The 25,070-nt window shown below is 49.4% G+C and overlaps 1 protein-coding gene across 17 annotated transcripts in view; it reads right to left on the minus strand.

The window, feature by feature from the left end:
- The window catches only part of NCOA2 (nuclear receptor coactivator 2), a 2,606,235-nt gene that overhangs the window by 1,407,115 nt on the left and 1,174,050 nt on the right, over positions 1-25,070 (minus strand). For 14 of the 17 annotated variants that reach the window (XM_069621170.1, XM_069621182.1, XM_069621179.1 and 11 more), the window contains one exon: positions 23,310-23,403. The exons of the other annotated variants lie outside the window; for them this stretch is intronic. The gene's annotated coding sequence lies outside the window, so the exon portion shown is untranslated. The remainder of the gene's footprint in view (positions 1-23,309; positions 23,404-25,070) is intronic. 17 annotated transcript variants of the gene reach the window in all.

A 25,070-nucleotide genomic window follows, 5' to 3' on the forward strand; every position in this document is an offset into this window, starting at 1 on the left:
TCATAAAACAATCATACACAAAATAAGTGACTGCACATACAAAAGAAGACCTTAAGGCAGATTTTTTTGTTCCCCATCTAGAAACTCAAATTTAATGCATGGGGGATAGTTGTGAAGTATACCTTTTTGCATATGATGTATTTTATCGTGTTAACCTTGCCATAATGAGAATTTTTTTTTCCGGTTTTCCTCAATGTAGTATAAAGGTGTTATGAACCCTCGTTACACAGTCAAAATGTATACGGTCGTGACTTGCTTTAAAATGCACACCTTGCTGTTTTTAACAGGTGGTGCTGGCTCTTAGAAAGTGCTACTAGATCTGTAGAGAAAATGAATTAAATGCGAGTCCATGGCGAGGCGCTACATAAACACTTGTTTATTTCAAATCCAACAATGGAGGGCAGCCGTATCACAGCGAACACAGAACGAATAAACAATGAATATACATACCTTGTTTTGTACATCCACAGCATGCAAATGTGCCGACATTTCGAACTGCCACATGATCGTGTATTTTTAGCACCGAACTCAAAACAGACACACGAAACGTGTTTCAAATGAAAATTAAACACGAGCGCAGAAGCAGCACATTTACACTTGGTGAGCTCCCTTTTCCTTGTTTACTCTAAGATATCATCAACAGAAAATCACTGCCGGGGCCAAAAACTCAACACCACCCAAGCCCTGTTAATCATGTGGAGTTTATGCAGAAAAGATAATGCTCAGTTACTCTCGTATCGGCGTGCGCCATCTTGCAAACGGGCTGTTAAACTGTCCGCTTTATTTAGAAGTCTGACAAATGCAGAGACAAACGCAAGTGGAAACCACTGCCCGACAGTAAAGAGAGCCTTTGCGGCTGAGCGAACCTACCCCACAGCAGCAGAGCATGCATCATATTTTTCTACAACCAGGATTTTAAAAGGAATGCTGCCAAATCGAAGTCCCTAATAATCTATGGCGAAACCCCCAAGGAAACAATAAATCAAACGTAGACAAATGCTTGACTGCCCCGTGCTCTGTTATGCTCCCCCCAGCAACTGCAAGGAAGAAAGCCAGTCCCCCGCCTACAGCTTCTGAACTCTGGAGTTGAATACATTTACATGCCTAGTTGTAAAGGACTCCGAGCAGGCTGAACTTTCTCCTCATTTGAATACGCAGAGGCCCTGGTTCCCACGAGTAGCGGGCACAGGACTTCGTCAATTATCGCAGGCGCACAGTCAGCCAGAACTTAATGTGATACACACGTCACTCAAACACGTACTCCCATCTCAAAACTCGCTCTTGTTGCGTCTACGGCAGGTAAAGGCAAATAACGGGCCGTCGCCCTTGGTGTAGAAACCTAACTAAACACACAATAGCATGATCGTCTACTGGTCATGAAACTGAATAAACAAGCAAATCGGAAACACACACAAAAACTGTTTCACTGAGATTGCTAAAAATAGTTTAAAAAAGAGTATCACTTAGGCACACTAATGCTTGCGTTCCATTTGTATTTATGCATCTTCCATTTATCTATTTGCATTTATGTATTTTCTACATGTGTTTTCTATTTTTTTTAAAAAATAATTTTGATTTGTGTATTCTCAATCCCTCTGGATATATATGTAACTTATATTTTTTTCTTTTTTACTCCTAAATTTCTATATTCTGACTGTTGTAAATGAATGAATTTTTTGTTTATTCCTGCACTATTAAATATGGTTAAATTTAGGACTTTTTCTATGTTTCTCCTGCTTGTGACTCCCTTGGAGCACAGAATAGTTCTTGAGGAATTCTAACGAACAGTGACAGTTAACTGGGCTGTTGTCCATGTGGGTTCCACTCTCTTTGTTTAGAATTGTATACTGCCCCGAATACACAATCACAGCAAGGGACAACACTATCTCTGTTTTTTTCCAACACAGAAGATCTCAGGCTCCAGAAAATATTTTATACATGGGGGTCTGGAAAAAAATACTAATAATGTAAAATGAGATCACAGGAGTATCACAGGTTGATATTCCAGTGCATCATGTGAAATTACATTGTCAGAATGTAACAAGAGGCAATGGAAGCAAAACACGGACCAGCACTCAAAAAAGTACCCCATTTAGGGCGACTGGTCCATTCACAGCTGACAAAGAGCTACAATTTCTAACTTGTAGTGACGTGATGAGGCATTTCCAAGGCCTTGATGCCAGGTGGTAGGACAGTGCTATTCAGAACGCAGCATCATCCTAATCCCGATTACAGGGCGCAGGCCTGGGCTGCGAGGCACTGGCCTAGCACACAGGCCGCCCATGCTTTGCACGAGCTCCGAGTAAGACAGCCCAAGTTTTACTTTGACAATTATCACGTTTGCTTTCCTTGCAAGATTTCCTTTTTTTGTTCCTTAGCATTCCAAAACGAAGCCTAGTCAGAAAAGGAAAGTAGAGGGAAATGCGAAGGACATTCATGTCATGTGAACGAGAACACAAGAGCATATTTCAGCTATGTCACACTTCATACCAGCACAAGTGCTGCAGGAAAGAAAAGCTGTGGCACACAATGCAGCGACGGTAGAAAAAAAGCTCATTTCCTATGATGACCTGGTTATGGGGATATTTTTCTTGTGCTTTTTTCTTTAGAATTCATCAATACTTCATTTCTTTAGTTACATAATCTTTATTCTAAACCAACAACTGCAGAAGCCAATCGTAGAAATAATCACGCTCAAATACCAGTGGCTTTCTAGTTACCCAAGAAAGGGTTAATATACTACTTACCTGAAAGTACCGACTAGAAATCAGAAGGACAGCCACCCCGCCCACTCACCCCGCCCACTCACCACTACTAGGACGAACTCTGTTCAGGCAAACATTATACCCCAAAACCGGGCACCATTATGTACAAATAGCATTGTTTAAATTCCAGACGTCCCCTGCAGCGTTTGTGTGTTTTTATCTTTAAGTGAACACCCAAACCGTTAAGGATAGCACTTGTGATGGTAGGTCCAGGGGCTTCCATTGAGGTTTTACTGAACTTTTCCAGAGAGAGAGCCCGAGTAGAGAATCCATCCATCCAGTTTAATTATTGTACACCCGCAAGTTCATTAATTCATTCTAGATCTCCTAACTTCCCTGCTTGGCAGAATATCTTGATTCCTGAACCAGCAGTGGAGTATGGCGTGTATTTAGCAGATGGCACAGCGCATGGGGGGGGGGGGCGCTAGAGGGACAGATGACAGAGCGGGTTGCCCCTCTAGCACCCCTGGCCACGCAGAGCCTCTAATCTCCTGAGGGAGGCGGAAGGGGGCATGCCTAAACCGGCTGGCAGCACAGGGTGCTAAAAAAGCCTGGCGCTGCAGGAAGCCAGTCTCTTTTCCAGCGCTGGGCACGCTATCGACAGACTTTTGATCGAAGCGGGACCATCTCAGGGTGGGGGTGGCGTTGATAGGGCCCTGGCACGTTAGGTGCCTACCCTTGCTGGTCGCCTTAGGGCTGAACGGCGCTTCATCGGCAGAGCATGCAGGCCTCTGGCGGGCCCTTTGAAAGAAGCCATGGCCACTTTACTCACGCCAGCGACGGAGCTGCTGAGGGGCAGCCTCTGGGGCGTCTGCGATTATGGCTAGTGCAGCAGAAGGGGGCACCCCTGCAGCTAGAAAATAACAGGAGAATAATCCAAGGGGGAAGGGGGACGAAGGACAAAATGCAGGCTGCATCACACAGCCTGCGAACAGGAGGCCACAAATCACTGGGCCCCACACCTCCCTGCAGTATTTGCATAGACATAGGACCCAGGGCCAGATACAACAGGGTGCCAAGTTGCCAACAGTACCGTTGGCACCAGCCAGCCAGGAGGGAGGGAGGGGGACAACAACCCCCTCCTCCCCCAAGCACCTGACTGTCCCAGGGGCAAATCAGTAGGATAACAGATGGGCAGAAGTCGGGATAGAATCCGTTTTCTGGGAACTTCGGCCAGAGCACCACAGTCTCTCTACATACGCAGAGACTTCTTTTCTGAGCATTGACCTGCTCAAAAGGCAGGTCTTATTGTAAGCTTGATCCTGCTTAGATAAGTTTAAGGGCAGCATTCCACGCAGTCCTGCTCGGACGAGATTGTAAATTCGTGTGCCCAGAGAAGTCATTGGGTCCAGCAGAGAAGTCTGGACTGACCTGTGGGAAGCAGGAAAGAACAGGGCGAACTTAGAGAAAGGAGGAGATTTTACCCAGCCTCAGCCGAGCGCACGAGAAACATTGTATCTGGCAGATATTACAAGCCCAGCAGCAGGTGAAATTGACGATGCCCGGTAACGGCTGGCATGCCACGGTAGGCGAACGAGGAAGCTAAGTTTCGTCTGGGAAGAGCAGACGAGCAACTCAACCAGAGCACATTCTAGGTCAAGTTTGAGCCTAATCAGAGCTTGATCATTACAGGAGACCCTGGAAAGATTATTTTGAACAGCTCACAAAGCTCACAAACACAAACTCGTGGCATTGGGCTAAGGAATAGGAGTTTGCTTGTGCTACATGATAGAACACTGAGTTTCAAGCAACAATAAACATCCCGGACAGCACCGTGCACGTGTGCAGGAAACAAGCCCATGCAGGGCTCAAACAGTTTTGCACAATACCAGCACACAAAGCAGAAACAAGGCAAAAGAGTACAGCCACCCGCACAGGTGGCGCTAGTTTAATCATTAGGGATATTTTCAGAAGAGAAAAAAATTTAAAGAGTTACTCACCGTAGTGACTAATGTACTCTTAGTCCATAGTCTGCTTTCCTCCATACTGTATGGGCGTCCCTTCCAAGGCACGGGAGGCGGAACCTATTTCACCAGAAACAACCTTCTTCCCCTTTAAATTCAGAGGCGTGCGGGGGCGCAGCCCAGGGAGCATGCGCGGCCCTGACTCTGGCACCACACCTCAGTCCCCATTGACGCGTCGACAATAGTTTAAAAAAAAAAAAAAGGAAAAGGGACTATGGACTAAGAGTACGTTAGTCACTACGGTGAGTAATTTATAATTACTCTTACGTCCCGTCCCCTTTCCTCCATACTGTATGGGCGATTACAACTGATTATAGCCCCAGGGTGGAGAGGAGACCCTCCTTAAGCAGATAGGTTTCTGAGAACCACCTGTTTGAAAGCCGCATCAGATCTAGAGCCGGCATCCAAACAGTAATGCTTGCAAAAAGCCGAGGGAGAGGCCCAAGTGGCTGCCCTGCTTAGGACTTGCCAAAGTAAATGGTGCTGGAATGCGATGGCCGTTGCCTTGGCCCTGACTGCATGGCATGCATGTTGGCCGGGAGCGGCTTGTGCTGGCCCTCATACACTTCCTTGACTGCAGTGACCATTCGGCGGAATATGGAAGCCTTAGAGGCTGTATAGCCTGGCCTCGAGCCGTCGAAGTGACAAACAGTGTCCGTCTTGCGGAAGCCCTTGGTCCTATCCAAGTAGTATTTTAGGGGACGCCTGACGTCCAGGCAGTGCAGCACTCTCTGTGCTTCGTCCTTGGGGTCAGGAAGGAACATCAGACTATTTCCTTGTTCAAGTGAAACGAAGATGGAACCTTGGGCAGAAATGCCGGGTGCGTCCGCTTGAATACCTTGTCCCTGTGAAAGGTGGTGCGATTCAGAGGCGACCAGCGCCTGAATCTCGCTGACTCTGCAAGCCAAGGTCAGGCAGACTAGTAAGGCTGTCTTCATGGTGACCAGCCCGATGTATACGGACTCCATAGCCCCGAATGGTTTGTGCGCCAGGGCGCCCAAGACTATGTTAAGGTCCCACACGGGGTGCGGTCTCCTGACGGGCGAGTAGAGCCTAGCGAGACCAGTCAGATGTTTCTTGACGATCAGGTTGGAGGAGGAGAAAGTGCCCTCCTCCAGGTTCCTGTACGCCCCAATGGCTGCAAGTTAAGTACGGCAGGTGTCCACCTGCACGCCCGAATGAGCGAGGTGCACCGAAAGGGAGAGCACGTCGCCCAAATTACAGGCCAAGGGGTCAATTCCATTGGAGTCTGCCCAGTGGCAGAACCTGGTCCATTTTTTCTTGTACTGGGCCCTGGTGGCTTTGCTCCTGGCACCCTGTATGATCTCCAGATTGGTCTGGGAGAGCCTAAGGTGGCGAAGCGTTACCTGTTCAGGTACCACGCTGTGAGGGCTAGTTTCCCTGGCACGGGGTGGACGATTCTGCCCCCCTGCTGTGCCAGAAGATGTGCTGGGCCTGTCGGGAGGTGTATAGGGGGCACCTACGATAGGCTGAGGAGCTCCATAAACCATGGTCTGGCCGGCCACCATGGAGCAATCAGAACGAAGAGGAGTTGGAGCGAGTCCTTGATTTTGCAAATTACCCTGTGGATCAGGGGAGTGGGCAGAAAGACATAGGCCTTCATGCCTGTCCACTGGAGGTGAAATGCGTTGTCCAGCGAGCCGGGGCTCTGACCCTGCCAACATGCGAACTGTGGGCACTTCTTGTTGTGCCAGGTGGCCAAGAGATCTACTTGGGGGTGACCCCACCGGCTGAAGATCTCCTGAATAACAAGGTCATTTAGCTGTCACTCTTAGTCCGCTCCCAGCCTGCTGAGCCTGTCCGCCTCCAGGTTGGATTCCCCCGGGAGTTGGACTGCCGAGAGGAAAATTATTTCGTTTTCCAAGGCCCATTGCCATATGCTGATCGCCAGTCTGCACAGAGGAGGAGATCTGATGCCTCCCTGCTTGTTGACTTAGTACATGCTGGTCGAGTTGTCTGTCTGTATGAGGACAACCTTGCCCTTGAGAAGTGGTAGGAATGCTTTGAGCGCTAGCTAATCGGCTTTCAGCTCCAACCAATTGATGTGGTATTCCTGCTCGAGTCCAGGTGCCGTGGACCGAGAGATCGTGCAGGGTGGCTCCCCAGCCCTCGAGCGAGGCGTCTGTGGTGATGGTGGCCTGCGGAGAGGGTGGGCGAAAGGGCTTGCCCGTCCGTAGGTTACCGTCCATGGACCACCAACTTCGGTCCGGGAGGAGAGATGGAGGAACGTTGATAGTCTCGGATTGCGAGCCCCGCTCCAGATTCCATGAGGCCGCGAAGTGCAGCTGAATCCTTCTCATCCTTAGTCTCGTATGCGGCACAGCTAACAGAACCGCCGCTAGTAGACCCAGGAGATGCTGGTACCACCATGCCGAGCTCACCTCTCTGATGAGGAAGTGGGCGGAGGCCCTCTTGATGGCCGAGATCTTGTCTTCCGAAGGGAAGACCCCCTCAGAGCACATGTCCCAAATGAGTCCTAGGAATGTCAGAGTCTGCGTAGGGAGCAGCTGTGACTTCTTGAGGTTGAGCGAGAAGCCCAGGTCGTGCAGTGTGTTCATAAGGGCCTGGGAAGAGTGGTGCACCGCTTCCGGAGATGTAGCCCTGACGAGCCAGTCGTCGAGGTATGGGTAGATGTGGAGGCCCTGCGCTCTGAGGAGGGCCGCCACCACATTCATGAGCCTGTAAATACCCTGGGGGCCGAGTTCAGGCCAAACAGAAGGACTTTGTAATGGAAATGGTAGCCCATGATCCTGAACCGTAGGAAAGAACCATGGGCCTGCCAATCGGGACGTGTAGGTATGCATGCTTCAAGTCCAGGGAGCACATCCAGTCTCCCTTGTCTAATGTCTTCGCCATAAAAGTTGGCGTAACCATCTCGAATTTTTGCAGGGGTAAGGAGAGGTTGAGGGTGGAAAGGTCCATCACAACTCTCAGGCCCGCCTGGTGGTTCTTCTGAATGGCGAAAATCCAGGAGTAAAAGCCAAAAGCCTCACTGTGAGGCTGGAACTTCCTCCATTGCCTGGCTCTCTACGAGCGACCGGATCCACGCAAAAAGAGTTGCTATCCCAACTTATGGGAGAGGAGGGGAGGATGAGATAGGAAGGCGTTACCCCGTGGATACTACGGAGAGGATCCAGGGGTCAGCGAAATTCTGGCACCAGACTTGTGCATGAAGAGCAAGCCTGCCCCCACCAGAGACACGTGGACCCGAAGGGGTGTGACATGTCTTCTTTCCTCGGAGGCCGAGGGGGACTGGAAAAAGCTCTTACTGCCCCCCCCCCCCTTTTTGTTGTTTGCGCGATTCTGAGACTGCGAGCAGTCCGGCTGCCTGGATCTGCGTTCCTGGAAGCCGCAGAACCCTCTCTAGGTACAACCCTTTTCCGAGCACTGCTGAGATTGGGTGTACGATTTGGGCATGGTCTTAGTAAGAATGGATAAATACTTTGCCATTTGTGTGCTGTTCTTTTTGTCCAGCTCTTCGTCCGTAGGGTAGTGGAAGAGGTTCCCACCTCGAACAGAAGATCTAGAATGCTCTCCTGGACATCCGGGTTGAACTTCGTTGCACGGAGCCAGGCTGTTCTCCTCATGTCCTTGTCAATGCAGATGGCACTGCCTGAGGTATCGATATGAGCCTCTGTGGATTCCATGAGGTCTTGCAACACGAGCTTGGCTTCCGCTAGCCCCGCCTTAAAGCGAGTCTGGCATTGTGTGGGGAGTTCCAGGAGGAAGTCTACAATTTTCAGCTATAACAGTTGGTTGGCGGCAGCCAGCATGGCATCTGCATTGGCCTGATGGAAGTGCAAGGAGGCGTTGGAATAGATCATCTTGCCGTACGCCTCCAAGATCATCTCCTCCTTGCCTAGCAGCACCGCAAAGGAGGCGGCTGAGGACGACTGAGACTTGGAGTATAGTGATGCTGCTGCGATCACTGAGGAGTGTGGGTCGAGAGCAAGAGTGTATTCCCCTCCATCTGCCTGTACTTGCAGTCCAGGCGTCAGCTGACCGGCAGGACCGAGTGGGGCTTGAGCCAACCCTTCTTGGCCAGGGAGACTACATCGGTTTGCAGTGGAATCCCTGTGTTGGCAGAGGGGCATCTAGTGAGGACTTCAGCCAGAACCCCCTCCGCCGGCTGTTCGACCTCGGGTTGGTGGAGGCCCAGGTACTCCGCCAGGCCAGCAAGATGTTTATGAAAGGCCCTGGCTAAGGATGGCATTTCCGGAACCTCCTCCTCGTTGGTATCCTGCGGATCTGGAGGATCATGTGGAGGAGGAGGAGTAGACGGCGCCAGAGCCTGGGGTACAGGAACCGCAGCCGGAGGTTGCGGAGGCAGCAGAGGTTGCAGAGCCAGCTGTGGAGCCGGAGGAGGCAGCTGCACCAGGTCCTGGGGGCCTGATGGAGGCGTCTGTGGTGCCGTTAGCATGGCAGGGAGGACTTTCCTGACTGTCTTTTTGGTGATAACCCCCATCTGAGGAGACCTCATGAGGCTGAAAAACTTCTCGAAGAGCACCTCCTCACTGGCCAAAGAGGTGGCAGGGGGTACCGACAGGGTAGCAGGGGGCTGCTGAGGCCGCTGCATACCCTGTCCATATGGACGCAAAGGAAAGTTGCCCTGCGTAAATGAAAGGTAGACTGTAGGCCAGTTACCTGGTTGAAACCAGTCCCACCTTGAAACTCGTTCATCGCCGAAATTGTGGAATGGTGTCGGACGGGTGCCCATTTCTGGCACGGTGGCCATTTTGTCGAGCTGCCTGCCACATGCCTGCGACGTGTTGCTAAGCCCGCTGGGCCCAGCCTCGTCCAAGACTCTTGCGTGTGGATCATGAGGCCTACCCTGCTCCCCGGGCCTCGGCCCAGTAGGTGCAACACCCTATACCCGGGGGTAAGTAGAGCTGCGTTTAGGTGCCCCCTCGGACGTATTGCCGGTATTAGGGCATAGCCCCCCTGGCCATTTTGCCGGGAACAGGGTATAGACCTGATACAAGAACCTTCCGGTCCCCCGACACTGCGCCCGGGGGATCCGCGGACCCCTCGACCCGAAGGCCGGTAGCTTAGCAGCCTCGGGCATGTGCCGGTAGAAGGACCTGGCCGGTCCCTCCCACGCGGGAGAGTCCCTGGGAAGGAGTCTCCCTTGCGGGGTGCGCTAGAAAATATAGGCCCCATCTTGGGCCTGGTTCGATGCTTCACGAAGTTCTTCAGATCCTCTGGAGCAGACCTCTGGAAAAGCTCCCTCCACCTGGCTAGTCTGTTCTTCAGTGCCTTCGAGGACAGCGAGTCCTATGCCGAACATGATTGCCAACCGTTGTGTAAGCCAAGGCAACGTAAGCAGAGGGCAAAAAAGACAGAGGAAGAACCTGCGCGTAGAATTACATGGCCGAGGCCAAACCCAGGAGCGCTGCGGAATTCGGCCTGTTCCCATCGACGCGGAAAAGGGGACTGGGTGTGGCGCCAGAGGGCGGAGTCAGAGCAGCACATGCTGCCTGGGCCGCGCCCCTGCGCACCTCTAAATTTAAAGGGGAAGAAGGTGTTTTTTCAGGTGAAAAAGGTTCCGTCTCCCGTCCCTTGGAGGGGACGCCCATGCAATTTCAATGAAGTGACTCACTACCCTCGAACGGAAGGTCTAATATGCGTTCCTGGACATCAGGGTTAAACTTAGCAGCCCAAAGCCAGGCCGTCCTTCTCATGTCCATGGCGATGCAGATGGCCCGGCAAGAGTGATCAATGTGGGCCACTGTGGACTCCATGATGTCCTGCGCTACCAGCCTGGATTCTCCTAGACCCACCTTGAAGCGTGCCTGGCTCTGCACCGGAAGATCTGGAGGGAAGTCTATTTCCCGCCACAGACCTTTGGTTAGCAGCTGCCAGCATGGCATCCGCGTGGGCTTGACGCAGGTGCAAGGAGGCGTTGGAGTACAGATTTTTCCTGTACGCCTCAAAGATAGTCTCCTCCTTGCCACCAGTCCCACCTTGAAACTTGTTCACCCTCCTACTCTGTTCCAAAGTGTGGCATCGGACGAGAGGCCATGTTGTCTGGCACGGCAGGCATTTTGTTGGGCTGTGTGGCACGTGCCCAAGTCGTGGTGCATGGCCCTCCAGACACAGCCTCGCCCAAGACTCTCGGTGTTGGAACATGAGGCCTATCCCGCACCTCAGGTCTAGGCTTGGAAGGCGTACCGCCCTCGGCATTGTCGCTGGTGGTGCTGTGTGCAGGTGCCCCCCCCAGGCATGGTGCCCCCCCAGTACTAGGGCGAAGGCCCTCGGTGTAGACCCAGTAGAAGAACCTTGCGGTCCCTCAGCACTGATACCGGTAGGGTCCGGAGACCCCTCGGCCATAAGGCCAGCAGCTGGGTTGGCCTCAGCGCGCGTGCTGATAACAGAACGCGAGAGGTTCCTCTCGCTTGGGCATTTCCTCGGGAAGGAGTCGCCCTTATGGGATGCGATGGAAAAATAATGGCCCTCCCTTGGGCCTCGATCTCTGCTGGACAAACTTCTTCAAGTCCTCTGGAGGCGACGATTGGAAGAGTTCCCTCGACCTGGCTAGCCTGTTGTTCGGTGCACGTGGAGTCAAAGTCGCATGAGGTGCAACCCTCTGAGCTGTGGTCAGGGCCAAGGCAGCAGAGGCAAAGAGCGTGGGGGTCAGACGTGGGAAAGAGTCCGTCGCAGGCTGGACACCTACTGAAACCCGCTGAAGTCGGCATGCGGCGGGGAGGAGCGGGACACCTGAGGACCAAGTACCTAGATGACAAAGACAAAAAGGTAAGAGAAGAATCCGGGGAAGAGCGCGTGGAATTACATGGCAAGGCCAATCCCAGGAGCGCTAGTGAAATCTGGCCATTCCTGTCGACGCGAAAAAGAGGAGGAGGAATGGCTCCGGTGGGCGGAGTCAGGGTAGCGCATGCTCCCAGGGCCGCACCCCCCGCACAGCTCTAAATTTAAAGGGGAAGAAGGTTTTTCTGGTGAAAAAGGTTCTGTCTCCTGTCCCTAGGAAGGGACGGCCAGACAGTATGGAGGAAAGGGGACGGGACGTAAGAGTAAGTCTCTTTACTCCCTCCATGAAAGCCTAAATAACGGGAACCTTCCATCAGGACACCTTGTTCTGTGAAGTGGTGTACACGGACAGAACCGCTAGGTGAACCTTGATAGAGTTAAATACTAGGCCAGAGTCTAGTAAGTAGAGCATGTTGTGAATGTTTGATGGGGTACATTCAATTGGATTTAGATCCTCTGATCGGCACCATATCACAAATCTTTTCCATTTGTTGAAATAGCAGTGCCTGGTGTTGGGTTTGTGTGCCTCCTTGAGGATATCCATACACCTTTGAGTTAGTTTTAAGTGTCCAAACTCTAGGACTTCAGGAGCCAGGCTGCCACGTTCATAGACTGAGGATGTGGATGGAGTGTAGTTCCCCCATGCTGGGACAACATGTTGTAGGGGCACTGGAGTTTGATCGGGTTGTACATCGCCAGTACGAGCATATGTGGAAACCATGGTGGTCTGGCCCACATAGGGGCTATCAGGATCAGTGTGGCTAGTTCCTGGTGCACCTTCTGCAGTATCCTGCACAGTAGTGGTGTTGGGGGAAAAGCGTAAGCAAATTACCCTGACCAGTTCATCCACAGGGCATTCTCCTTAGACTGTGGTTGGGGAAATCTAGATGCAAAGCCTGGGCATTGTGTGTTTAGGTTTGTGGCCGTCACGATTAATTAGGCGGTCACTCAACTCAGCAAGGAGGCACGCACCCAAAGCGCTTATACAGATTCAACTTTAGTGAGGCCTCCCACCTGACTCGCACCACCGCAACAAATATCCTCTGTATCACCAATGAAATAGGAACAAGGCCGGTATATAGTAAGAATATATATTGAAGGTTTGACAAAGTAGAATAGCAACCAAAACATCAACCACCAATGCTGTGGCACTAGACAATGTCACCATTTCAAATTACTTGCACCAATTGACTGACTTGTATTTCTAATGAATTTACAGATACTATACACACAGGTAAAATATAGAGACTGTACATCAAACACACAGAGGATTTCTTGCGCATTAATTATGAAATTTGAACAACCTCCAGTGATTGCTTGGGTTATCACAATGCTCTTCTCTTCCAGCAACCCCCAACCCCAGGCATCAGTTATATCCAACCCCTTCATTTTAAGGTAAGGTACAGGGAGTGGGAATACAGAAGCAAAATTGTTTTGGCTTTGTATTAAAAGGCAGGGTTTGACAAACTGACACCATGGAAAAAAAAAGTGTTTTTTAAATTTTTTATTTGATTGGTGTCTACTCTCAACCTACCAAAAGAGGAGTAGTAACGAAAGGAACCTCCCCTCCACAGTTGTTGCCTAGGACGAAAAGGCGGAAGTTGACACACTGCTGCACTCAAAGATTTAGCAGCAGCTTTGGAGGTCTGCAACCTCTCAAGGCTCTTGTCAGCCTTGCTGCCAAACAAATGGGAGACATCAAAGGGCATATCCAGAAGACAGGCCTGTACATCCGAGCAAAATCCGACTTCCGCAACCACACAAACCTGCGTATAACGGTGCTCGCAGCCATGGACCGGCTTACACTGCCGTCCGTGTCCAACCCAGACTGAATGGATTCAAACATGGCATCCATGCCATCCTGCACAAGAGCAAGGAACCCATCCCTTTCTTCCTCACTCTGGAATATGCTCAGCTGCTAGAGAGACGCAATTCCACAGAGTGTATGTAAATCTTGCCAAGGCACAAGTGGAGTTGGCGGACTTCAGCACCATACTCCCTACAGAAAACACCCTGCGTGCCCAACCATCGAAGCGCTTGTCGTCCCCATCAGTAGGGATGATAGGGTAAACCGCCTGCCTCGAGGTGGCCGTAGCTGCCTGAACCACCAAACTCTTGGGAGTGGGGTGAGTGGATAGGTAGCTGGGGTCGCTACTGGAGGGCAGTATTTTTTAGTCAACGACGTTAACCGCCCGAAGAGACTCCGGGGTCTGCCAAGCAGCCGCCACCTTTTGCAAATTCACATGAAAAGGCAACTCTGGGTTAGTGGACGGACCTTGATCCAAAATATCTGTCAAGTAATCCTGAACAAATGCATTCGGAGGACTAGACCAACCCAGATACTCAGTGGCCCTAGCCATCAGTCTCCTATAAGAGGACTCAGCATGAGCCCCAGGCTCAGGCCTGCCAAACTCCACCTCAGGATACGTGTCTAGGCCACTGGCATCATGAAGTGATTGACGCAAGTCTTCCAACTGACTGCCCCCAGAAAAGGCAGGCGCCACATCAGGCTCAATGTAAAGACTGGAGGGGGGTGTCTGTACTTCTGCTCTCTATATGGTAGAGGAGAGGCACAGAGGACCCCAGCCAAGATTCTCTATTATTGCTAACGTAGTCGAGCAATCAAGGCCTAGCTTCTCAGGAGGGGATGCAGGCTGGTTCTTAAGTACAGTGTAGTCCCTGAACCCCCACAAAGGAATGTCCACACACTGTATTACTGAAAACAGTCTTTATATAATTAATATTCAAAGGTATGTACACGATCACAATAACGCACTTTGTACTCGGAAATCAACAATGATAAATATATACAATTCTAAAGTGGTACCACCAATGTTATCGAATCTCAAAGTGCATCAACTGTATGGTTAAAATGTCACACAGATCAAAAACGCGGAAACCAGCAATAGAGATAGGAAGGAAAGCAAGATGGTTGAAACGGTAGGCAGAATACTGGCCCCTACCACTAGGTACAGTTCTGTGTGGAGATCCCCCCACCTGGGCAACCTGTAAAATAAAGATATATAGCACAAACCCAGACCATATATTGTTCAATAGCCTTTTTTCCTCCTATTAAGGTTTTACCCCCCCAATGTACCTGGTGGAGTAGAGTTCTTCAAAGACGCGTCGAAGGATCCTTCTTGAGTGACTCTCTTTAAAGCAGGAGCCACGGATCCTTGAGAGGCGTCGAAGATGATGAACATGTCGTCGACGGCGGCGATGAGAAGTTCAAGGGTGCGAGACCCCTGATGTCGATCCAGGTGGTGCTTGTCAGCGATGTCCTGCGAGGATGAGGTGTGCGGGGCACCTCGGCGGCGGATTGTTCAGGACCGCAAAGAGTTTCAAAAGAACTGTGGCCCAACAAGGGCGTCAAGGCGAAGTCTTTGTGGCCTTCAGGTGGCGGGAAACCCACCGGCGGATTCTCCTCAGCGCGTTGGTCGTCCTCGACTTTCTCCGGCGGGACAAAGCAGTCGACATTGCGGACAAGGGAGACCCTGGGATTCAAATGTTCTTAGGCAAAGGAGCGGGCGGCTCCGGTCGTCGGCGGCATGGCGTCAAGTGGTCCCCACGGCTGGGCAACACAACTTCGACAGGCCTCCAGCGGTTACACAAACCTGCGAACCCTGGTCGACGGCAATAGACTTCGACAGCGGCGAAGTCCGGGTGCTTTGCTTCGTTCTCCTCAGCGGTCCTGTCTCGGGTCGGCAGCCTTTCGAGGGTCTGACTTCCAGGGAGCTTCGGCGAAGGTTAGCGGTGCTCGATGGTCCCTCGGAGCACGGGAAGAAGGCACCTTACCAGGTCCTCTCTCGGATCAGTCTTCGACGAATTTGGCAGCTTTCAGATTCAGGTCAAAGCAAATGCAACAGCAAGTCTTCTTCCAACTGGTCATCGAGGATCAGCAGTTCCAGTTACTCTTCAAGTGCAGACACAGCTTCTGAACAATTTACAGTGGTGAGAGGTCCCCAGATATACTATCTCGTCTCTCATCCACACTGCTGGGTCACTCTCAGCAGCCAATCATACAGAAGGGCATTCATGCAGACAGTCAGCCAATCAGGCACACAGTGCATTCAGGCCACCCTCCTCCCTCTCAGACACTCACAACAAGGAATGTGGATTGGGACGAGTACCCAGCCATTCAACACTACACACTGCATTCAGGCCCGTTTTGGGCAGGGCTGTCTCAGTCTTTGTCTCATACCAGAAACCAGACAGCCACAACAAGAAGTGCATATTGGTCACACACTCCATTCACCCAGGTCCCACCCACAGGGCGTACCCACAACATACAGTCACTGGGAAGGCTCCAGTCAGTCTGGACTGGACTTCACAACACCACCATATAGGGAACCTCCACCCAAAAGCCAGTCAGGGGGAAGGGAGAGAGTCAGGGCTTCCCAGGACTTTGGGAAAACAAGGTAACAGGTAATAGAAAGCAAGAGGCCACAGGGGACATCTTGTTTTCCACCAGGAGTCAACTGATTCCAATGGAGGGCCTGGGTATCCCAAAATGGTGGAGACTTAGCGCACCTGTCAAATTCAGCATGGAGCTGCCACCAGCCCATACCCTGCTCTGCGGGCCACCCACAGGTGCCCAAAAACATACACTAGGGGCACAGGGTTGTACCCCCCACCCATAGGTGCCGTAAGGGTATCCCATGGGTCTGTTCACCAAACCAAAAGAGAGCTGCACCGCCAGGAGTCCCACATGAACTCCTGCGCAGAAAATATGACAGAACACACTATAAAAAGGCAGAAAAGGACAAGGATACGGAGGCCCTGTCCCTCCGATGCATTTCCAGCATCATCCACATCCTCATAGATATCACCCAGAAGAAGAAAGAACTCCTGCTTAGGGACAGAAGTGGGTCTGGATTCCTTAACAGGCTTCACAGACTTAGGTTGAGGCTTCCTTGGAGGATCCACAGTACCAAGGACCTCCATCTGCAAATTTCAGCCAAAAGGCCCTGAAGGCATCGACGGTGCAGTCGGCTTCGGCATCAACTTCGTCAACGGCGCTGAGGGCTGGTGTGACGGCAAAGCGTCGACCTCCGTATCCGACGGACAATCGCTGGTGGAGTCTACGCCGACCTTGAGCCCTTACCAGATTTCTGCGGTTTCGCCGGGGACGAAGACTGAGACCCGGATCTAGCACATCTCTTGAGATCAACCTGAACCTTGTCCGTAGGGGACCTCGACGGTTCCCTAGGAGTATCGTGCCGAGGACCTGGGCCAAAAGGCGCGTGAGCATCGGACCGAGATCGTTCCCTGCCGGTTTCTTTCGAAGGCGCGGACGGAACTGTGCCCTGGGATTGAAAAATCGCCAGCATCTGCTCCCGGAATGCCTCCCATTCCTCCAGAGTCGAGGACTTAGTGGGACAAGCCACTTTCCTCGCGGCGCCATCATCCGACGAGGATGGGAAAGGCGACCGGTGACGCCGCTTCTGGGAGTTCTGAGACAAGGAGCGGGACCCACTCCGGGACCGAGATCACCGGGACTCCTTCCGACGAAGAGTCACCCCTCGAATCGTCGGTGCACATCCCGTTTGCAGCTTTTCGGGACTTACTGAGTTTAGCATCCTGACCGACCTGTAACTTCCCCTTACGCTCCCACAAGGCCTTAGCAGTCAGCGACTGGCATTTCAAACGGTCGTCTGTGTCATAAGTCTCGCTCAGACACCAGAAACAAATGCGGCACGGGTCCGTAATCGACATCTTAGACTTAGAGTCCCAGCACGTCTTCAAGCCAGACCGCGGAGCCAGAAGGGTAGATGAAGAAATATTCACAAAGAATGCACGAGGCGCGCCGGGTTCTCGAAGCAAACACATTTGCGGAAAAACAGAGCTGAGACTACGGGCGCCGTGCATCCTATTTATAACATCTGGTGACGTCGCCCTCAAGGGACATTGGCCCAACCACATCGACGAATGATGCCCTCTGCCAAAAAAAAAATTCCAAAGTAGCACAGCTGTGGACATTACATGTCAAAGACGTGGAATACGTTGCAGGACACAATCCATTCGAAATACATACAGCCGTCACAAAAACTGAAGCTCTTATGAGCTGTATGCAAAAAATGATTTTCTAAAATGGGCCTACAAGAAAGTGGCTTCTTTACAGTTCACATATTGCTCAAAAGTCCCCATATCACTTTATCCCCTAAGGCACCTTGCACTCTCACCTGCTGTCTGCATTACACAACTACCCATTACTAGACCCAAATCACCCACCCTTCACTACGTTCCCCCGTGGGACTTCTTGCGCTGCGCCTGCTCCCTGAGCCTGCTACTATGCCATATCACACAACACTATGCCTACGCAACCTGCGCCGCATTCAATGATGCCTCCGCTCCCGTTATCACCCACCATGTCACTCTCAACGTCACCATGTTACTTGCGCTACCGATATGTGCGCCCCCTCTGCAACATTGAACCTAGACCTTTGCAACAACATCATAATGTTATCCATGATGGAAAGGGACACCTTAGACCTGAATATGGCATCTTCTTTGTACTATTCTGGAAAGGTATCCAGATCAATGACTAGGTCCATGCTGTAGCAGAGTACAGAGCCCAATGGATTGGGACTAGGGGTACAGATGACTCCATGGCACCAGTAACATACTATTTCAGTCCTGGGCTTTACTTTTACTTTAGCACATTTTAGTTCATTAATTTGACTGCATACGCCAACTCAAAGAATGCAAATAATCGAGAATTGAATGCCAAGGAATGGGGCATGGTGTCTTCAGGGATATTGAGTCCTATGGTAACATGATTTGGGACATCACTGGTAGAGGTGGGAAGGCCAGATCCACCACTGGTACAGACAAATATGGTACCATAATGGAAGACACAATAGACATCACTAGTAGAGAGGATAAAACCACATCTTTAATCAAGGTCTTGAATGAGTCTTCTTTGCATTCCGTAGTCCAAACTCTAGCCAAAGTCCTTTCCAATTAAGCCTCCAGAGAGGCAAGTGGGCAATGAAATTATATGACCATAGTGGCCAAATGGCGTGAGCACCAAACTGTGAGGGTAGCTACAGGAGCCGAAGGGACGAAGAGCCAAAGTAGAGTGGCCAACGAGAAAAGGGGCTTCTTTATCTGTATGCCAGCACGTGGATCGTTGTGCTTGGAACAAAGACGCTAGTACCAAGTACATACAAGAACAAGCAATGTAACTGCCACAGGATGATCCTCACTTAGGCCCTGAGTAAAGGAAGGTCTGCTCTGGAATGATGTAGGCTACTTCTGATCAGGCTCTGGTGGAACATTTTACCGGAGGGTTATCAGGGTAAAATAAGTCACCAGGTCCTGTTGGTTTAAAGAAAGAAAAAAAGAGGTTTACTCACATTCTTCTCAAAACAAAGCCATTAAACACCAATTGAGCTGCAGCACTGTAGAACTATATACAAGGATAAGTCTGTTCTTAAGGGCCCAAACTAAAACAAGAGTCGAAGAGCACAGCCACGCGAAAGAAAAGAAAAAAAAGGCAAAAGGAGTCACATATTATAGGAATCTGCAACAGACAATTGCACAAGGCACCACCGTCCTCCCTTGAAGCTAGTCAGTCGAGGCATAAATAGCTAATAAAAAAAAGGAGCTGCAAGGAAGCAGGTGTAAAAGGAGCAGAGAAATTCCTGATGAAGAACCACAATTTTGAAAGGGTACGTGACTATTTGAAGAAACGCAGTTCTGCGCAAAGTGTTTAATCTGGTCCAGTAGAAAGAAGGAACTGAGGTATGCGTGCCAGCAAATGCATTGGGGACAAGGTGCACATTCTTTCCCTACTCATTTAATACTTTTCAAGAAATGCTCTGATCTCGGTACCAAAAAGACGGCTACAGGGATCACAATTAGGATTGGATAAGTAGAAGCTAAAACCATCTCCTGGGTATCCCGCATTAACCATTGACCAAGAGCTACCACAGCAGGACAAGGAGCTACCACATATCTTTCTGCCAATGTAGCTTTCACATAAGATGCCAAATATAATCTTGTCCTTCATTTATGACCCATTATGCTTCAAATGTTTTATAGAGGTGTCTTAATGTTTATTTATAGATTGTTACAAATGCATAGCTACATTCACATAGGTGTGTTTGTCCTGCATCAATTGGCCTGGGAAGCTAAAGGTAGCGCCTGGAACCTGTTTGTGGCAAGCTAACCAGGATCATCTATGCTATAAGGAGGAGCTGAATAGCTCCCAGCTCCCCTCAATTTCGAACCCTGGGCTAGCGTAGGAATCGGGAGGAAGAGGGACAGTATATAACAATATGTATACAGACATTACCTGGTCTGCATCTTAACCATCCCGCTACAAAATAGCGAAAAATCCATCAACACTGTTCAGCAACCACAATGTCCATCACCACCTCTACCACACCAGATTTGGTGTATTCTATACAGTTCTTGTCTTTTTAACACAGTAAACCTCCTATGCGCTGTGAGGTGGCATTGCTGTGGCAATATACAAACAAGCTACAAGCATATCATAACCTTATCTAGTGACAGTCAGCTAATAATTGTACAAGAACCATTAGCTGTGCAAGAACCGCACGCTCAGGCAAGGATGCAGCATTTTGAAGCATAACCAATGACACCTGTGTACTGTCCTGTAATATGTTCCGGGATAGGCAGTTGCATCTCAAACACCGAAACGCATACTATGCTCCACCCAACACATAACTGATAAAGATCATGTTACAGTACTAGTAATTTTTGCAAAAGCAACAGTTATTTTCCTGAAGTATAATGCACAATCTTATCATGTAACCCAGAGTACCTTCAGAAATAAACAACAACAGATAACTGCAATATAAATGTAGAGGTTGGCGAACCAAAGAAATCATGGGAAGAGACAAGCCATGGGTCCTGGGGCGTGGCTCTAAGAACCAAATCTAATCCAAGCCGGTAACAAATGCATAACTTGCATTCTGCCTCTCAATCCTCAAACACAAAACCCATACCTGTCATAATTTCTCCTCAAACTCTGCAAAAATAAATACCTAGAATCCTCCTACCTATCCCCTTTTCCACCTTGCCCCACACAACAATAACCAATACTGGATGCCCTGCCACCCTGCCCTTATAACAGGACACCTATACCTAGTACCTCAATTATGGAAGATATGGCACAGCGAAATTAAGTGATTGTTCGGAATCACACACTTTCTGTGAGATAGGATTTGATCCCATTCTCTTAACCACACGTCTTCTCATAACTGATATACATCTATTACTGTGCGGTTTTAAGGATCTATAATGATGCTGGTTTGTAAATAGGTTTTAAAGTACACAAATCACGACATAAACCAACCTAACAATTATATAAAACCTTTTTTGTGCAATAAGAGTGATTACAGCTTTACTTTCACAAGAATTTAACCGCGCGTTGAACTCACTCCCTTCTAAATTTATCTGCATCAAGAAACCAGCCAGAACACACAGCGGCGTATCACACACCATGCTTATGGAAGATAGCTGATGGGTGGCCATGCCTTTGGCTATCATAAACTTCCCCAAGACACATTGCACAACAACTCTACCATAAGAATGCAGATATCCCCCCCCAGCACAAAAATTTGGTCTAGCTACACACAATGATCCACCTGCTCTCGGATACTCTCCAGATTACCCTACAGCACCCATCCACATGCCACCTCTACATGGGTAGCTAGCAGGTATTTGCCCTCCCTCTGCCATCTATCTTCGTATTGGCTAAAAAGCACACACGCATTCTAAACTCCTGACGAATTTCCCATAACTGGACTTCGGTTCACCGAGGGCATTCACCTACAGCGCTTTGAGACCATACCAATGGGAAAAGGCGCTATACAAATGACAATTACATTACACTACATACTGAATGGAATTCTACATGTACTAGAATGCAAAGTAATTTCTGCCTAACAACGCTCTGTGTTTTGCAAGTGTAATTTTAAGGCTTAGACACACAAAAACAAAACACTAGGTGAAAAGGTCAGCTACTTGTAGTCAGTCATGCAAACTTGGAAATGGTTATTGTGCTCAGCTTCTAGTTTGCTTAACCCAAAGGGGAGCAATCCCCAGTCTTTCAGCAGGCGCAAGCGGGAACGACAGACAACACCGACATATCCTGAATGGAGGGAGATAGAGGACAACAACTAAAGAGATGTGTGGCAGGTGGAAAGCCTCATGTCTAGGCAAGCATCCCAACTGCCCGAGGACAACATCGCCTCCCGTTGCCCGATTCACAAACTGAAGACCCCATGGTAACTGCCCATAGCCTGGGCAGAGGGACTTGTAAAAGAAAATGTCCAGGAAGGCTCCTTATACAGTAAAGTAATATGACCCAGGCAAGCCCTTTTGTCCACTAAGCAGTGTAGTACATCATCTATTTCACTTTTCCATTGGGTGAGAAAAATAGCACATAGGCGACAGTGCAATTAGCAAATTAAGGAATGCCTTTGGTGTACACATTATAAATAATCAATGGGCCTCATAAGTGTGCCGGTCCGGAAACAATGGTGCCTGTAAGCTTACCGGCACAGTTTTTCCAGACCGACACTACGGGTTTGCCTGCCGGGGCCGCTGTGCCCAACAGGTCTGACCCTGCTGGGCACAGTGGCCACGGTAGGCAAGCCGTCACTGAAGCACCAGCACCGTTAACAGTGCCGCTGCTTCCGTGGTCCCCATTCCCATAGAGTCCTCAGGGACTCTATGGGAATGGGGACTTACAATTTGCTGGCGCCTGACTTCCCGGACCGCCGGGGTTGCAATCCCCCTGTTACCGGGAAGTCAGGTGCTGGTAAATCATTATGGGTCCAGCGGCAACCTGCCGGTAGCACCGGCACAGTTACCGCCGGACTTGTAATGAGGCCCAATATCTTTATTATTTTAACACTGTAGTTTAATACACAGTATATAAGTGTGGCATTTGGTGTAGTACACATTTAATAGAACCACTGCTAAATGATCTCAGTTGTGGCAGCCAACAGACACATGACTCATTTAAGTAGAGTGATTTGTCCAGGACTGCATAGATTGGTGAAGTGTGGAAGCCTGGTTTTCTAGTTGTACAGTTTGCAATTTTAGAGGTTTCAAACCCCTTATGTTCCCATTGCACCTTTAGTTTTGCACCAACGTGTGATTCCTGGTCTCAGATAAACCAAGTACTATGTGGAAGTAGATGGATTGCATGCAGTTCTTTTAAGAGTGACTTGGTGGCATTTTAATTTACTCTGTGAATGTAGGAGGATGAGGTAATGCTTGGCTCTGCTCTAATTAGGTTCTTTTTTCACGATGGCACTCGAGGTGAGCCAGAGCCATGCATTGGCTCCAGCCAGGCTCAAACCTGGTCTGTCTAGCACACCTCGATATAAATGGCAAGTAACATACATAGATAAAAATGCAACACATACATATTGGCCGGCTGCCGAATTAGACACTTAGAGATTAGTGTTACGCCAATAGGGTAAGTTTTTAAAAGGGCGAGAGTAACCTCCAACATAAGCCACTTATTTATTGATCTCGGCCTTCTTCACCAGCGTTTATAGCAACAAGTCCTTGTATTTCAGGTAACATTTGCAGCCTCACCCTCATGCAACCCACAAATGGCTTGCAATGTCCTTGTAGGGACATAAAATATACATGAAACTGGCACGCATGCCTACTGTTCTAAATTTCTCTGGACTAAATGGATACAGCTGCTGCAACTCTATGTGATGTCTATACATAACACAGAGAAGGAGAACAGCATCCTATAACAAAGATTGGGTGAATAAGGAAACATTTTCAAATGACCTACCTAAACCAGGTTTCCAAACTTGGGCTGTTTGATGAAGCGGAAAGGTGGTGACTGTAGGAGGCTGCGCTGGAGTCAAGAACAAGCTGCAACATGACTAAAAAAAGAAAAAAATGTCAGCTTCCAAATGTAGAGTTCAATCTGTACCATCGGGGGAATAAGCATTAAGTAGGAAGCCCTGCCCTCCAACACCAAACACACAACCATTGCAGCCCATGCATGCCATTAGACAGCAGCTACTGCCCACTCCTTTTTAATGAATAATTAACAGGGTTGGCTTTAACTAAGGCAGCACACGGGGGAAAGAATTTGGTGTCCTCGCTCCACCCAGAGTTAAGGCGTCAAAGGGCTGCAGGAGTGTGGGGGGTGGTGGAGGACGACACCAAATTTGGGGTTGAGCTGTCTGCAGAGTCATCACTGATCCCCAGCCTAAAATCTCCTACCATGTGGCCAGGGGAAGGCAGCCGCTACCAGATCCTAACCCTGGGGGTGAATTTAAGAGGGTGGATCCCATTGGAGGAGAAGGCTGTCAGGGGGAAGTGGTGACTGCCTTTGGAGAGAGGCGGTATTCTTCTTGTTGCGAGGATGAGGACCCTATAATTCCCAAATATCTAATGGCATGCTGTCACTGTACATGTCCCTCCCATGAAACACCCCAAGGAACCTTTCATGAAAGGTTACCTAAACAGAGTAGGCTGTGAACCTTGGGAATTCCTTAGTCAAACGTAAAATCCACTAATTATCATGATTCTGTTTTAGGTATAAGTCTTAACCCCCCAATACCAAAGCACATATCATTCACATAGTATCTCTTAGCTCTGACAACCTCCAGTTCATTAATCAATCAAAACCAAATAACCCTGAAAAACATAAAACCTTTATTGACTTCAGGATCCAGCATTCCTATGTTAATGGGACGAGGAACAAAGTTAATGAGCATCAATGGTGCCGCTAAGACCACCATGCCATCTAGTTGCTGCAATTCACGTCCTCTTAGCGAGACAATCAAATTGGCCAATGATTTACATGTGAATAAAGGAGCAGCAGAGGCAGAAGCATTCAAGAGAGAAACAGCAGCTGAAGCAGAAGTCAACGCGGGAAAAGAAGTGGTGCGGTTTTGCCGAGTGCGCGCAGCAGGAAGCAGAATCGTGGAAGATGGCAGCAGGGAGAGAAGCCCAGCGGTGCGGGAGACGTGCGCCCAAACCAATGCAAGTCGCACAGGTGGGCTGGAGGAGAATACTTTGTGGAAGAAACAGTTGCTTTGGTTTTGAACAAGTATTTTGTGAAAGCGACCAAGTTGGAAGACATATTGGATGAAAAAGACATTTTGCTTTGAACTGAACAGAAATTAATGGAATCAGAAATGTTTCATAGGTCTTCCTGAATTGATCCAGGGTAAGGGAACCATACCCTGGTCACAAGGAGAACTTTGTAAGGATTATAAGTTTGAACTTTTGCACATTTATGTTGAACTGAAAGTATATACATTTACCTTATGCACTTTGGTTGCATATGTTAGTGGGTCCGATTCATTTGGACACAAGGTCATTTTTCTTTACTTTGCTAGGCAGGATCATTCTCGTTAGGATAGGGACAGATGGGCACTATTCTCACCCCCTTTAATTTTAATAGAAAAATGGAAAACACTCAGAAAACTACAACTTTGTGTCCGTCTTTAATTTCTGGCGCCTCGCATGCCACACCAGCATGGCTGGTGTAGCAGGAGCACCCTGTCCAGGATTGGAACTGGAGACATTTCGTGAT

Source organism: Ambystoma mexicanum, chromosome 5q (genome assembly GCF_040938575.1).
Source record: "Ambystoma mexicanum isolate Mex_15411 chromosome 5q, UKY_AmexF1_1, whole genome shotgun sequence".
NCBI lineage: Eukaryota > Metazoa > Chordata > Amphibia > Caudata > Ambystomatidae > Ambystoma > Ambystoma mexicanum.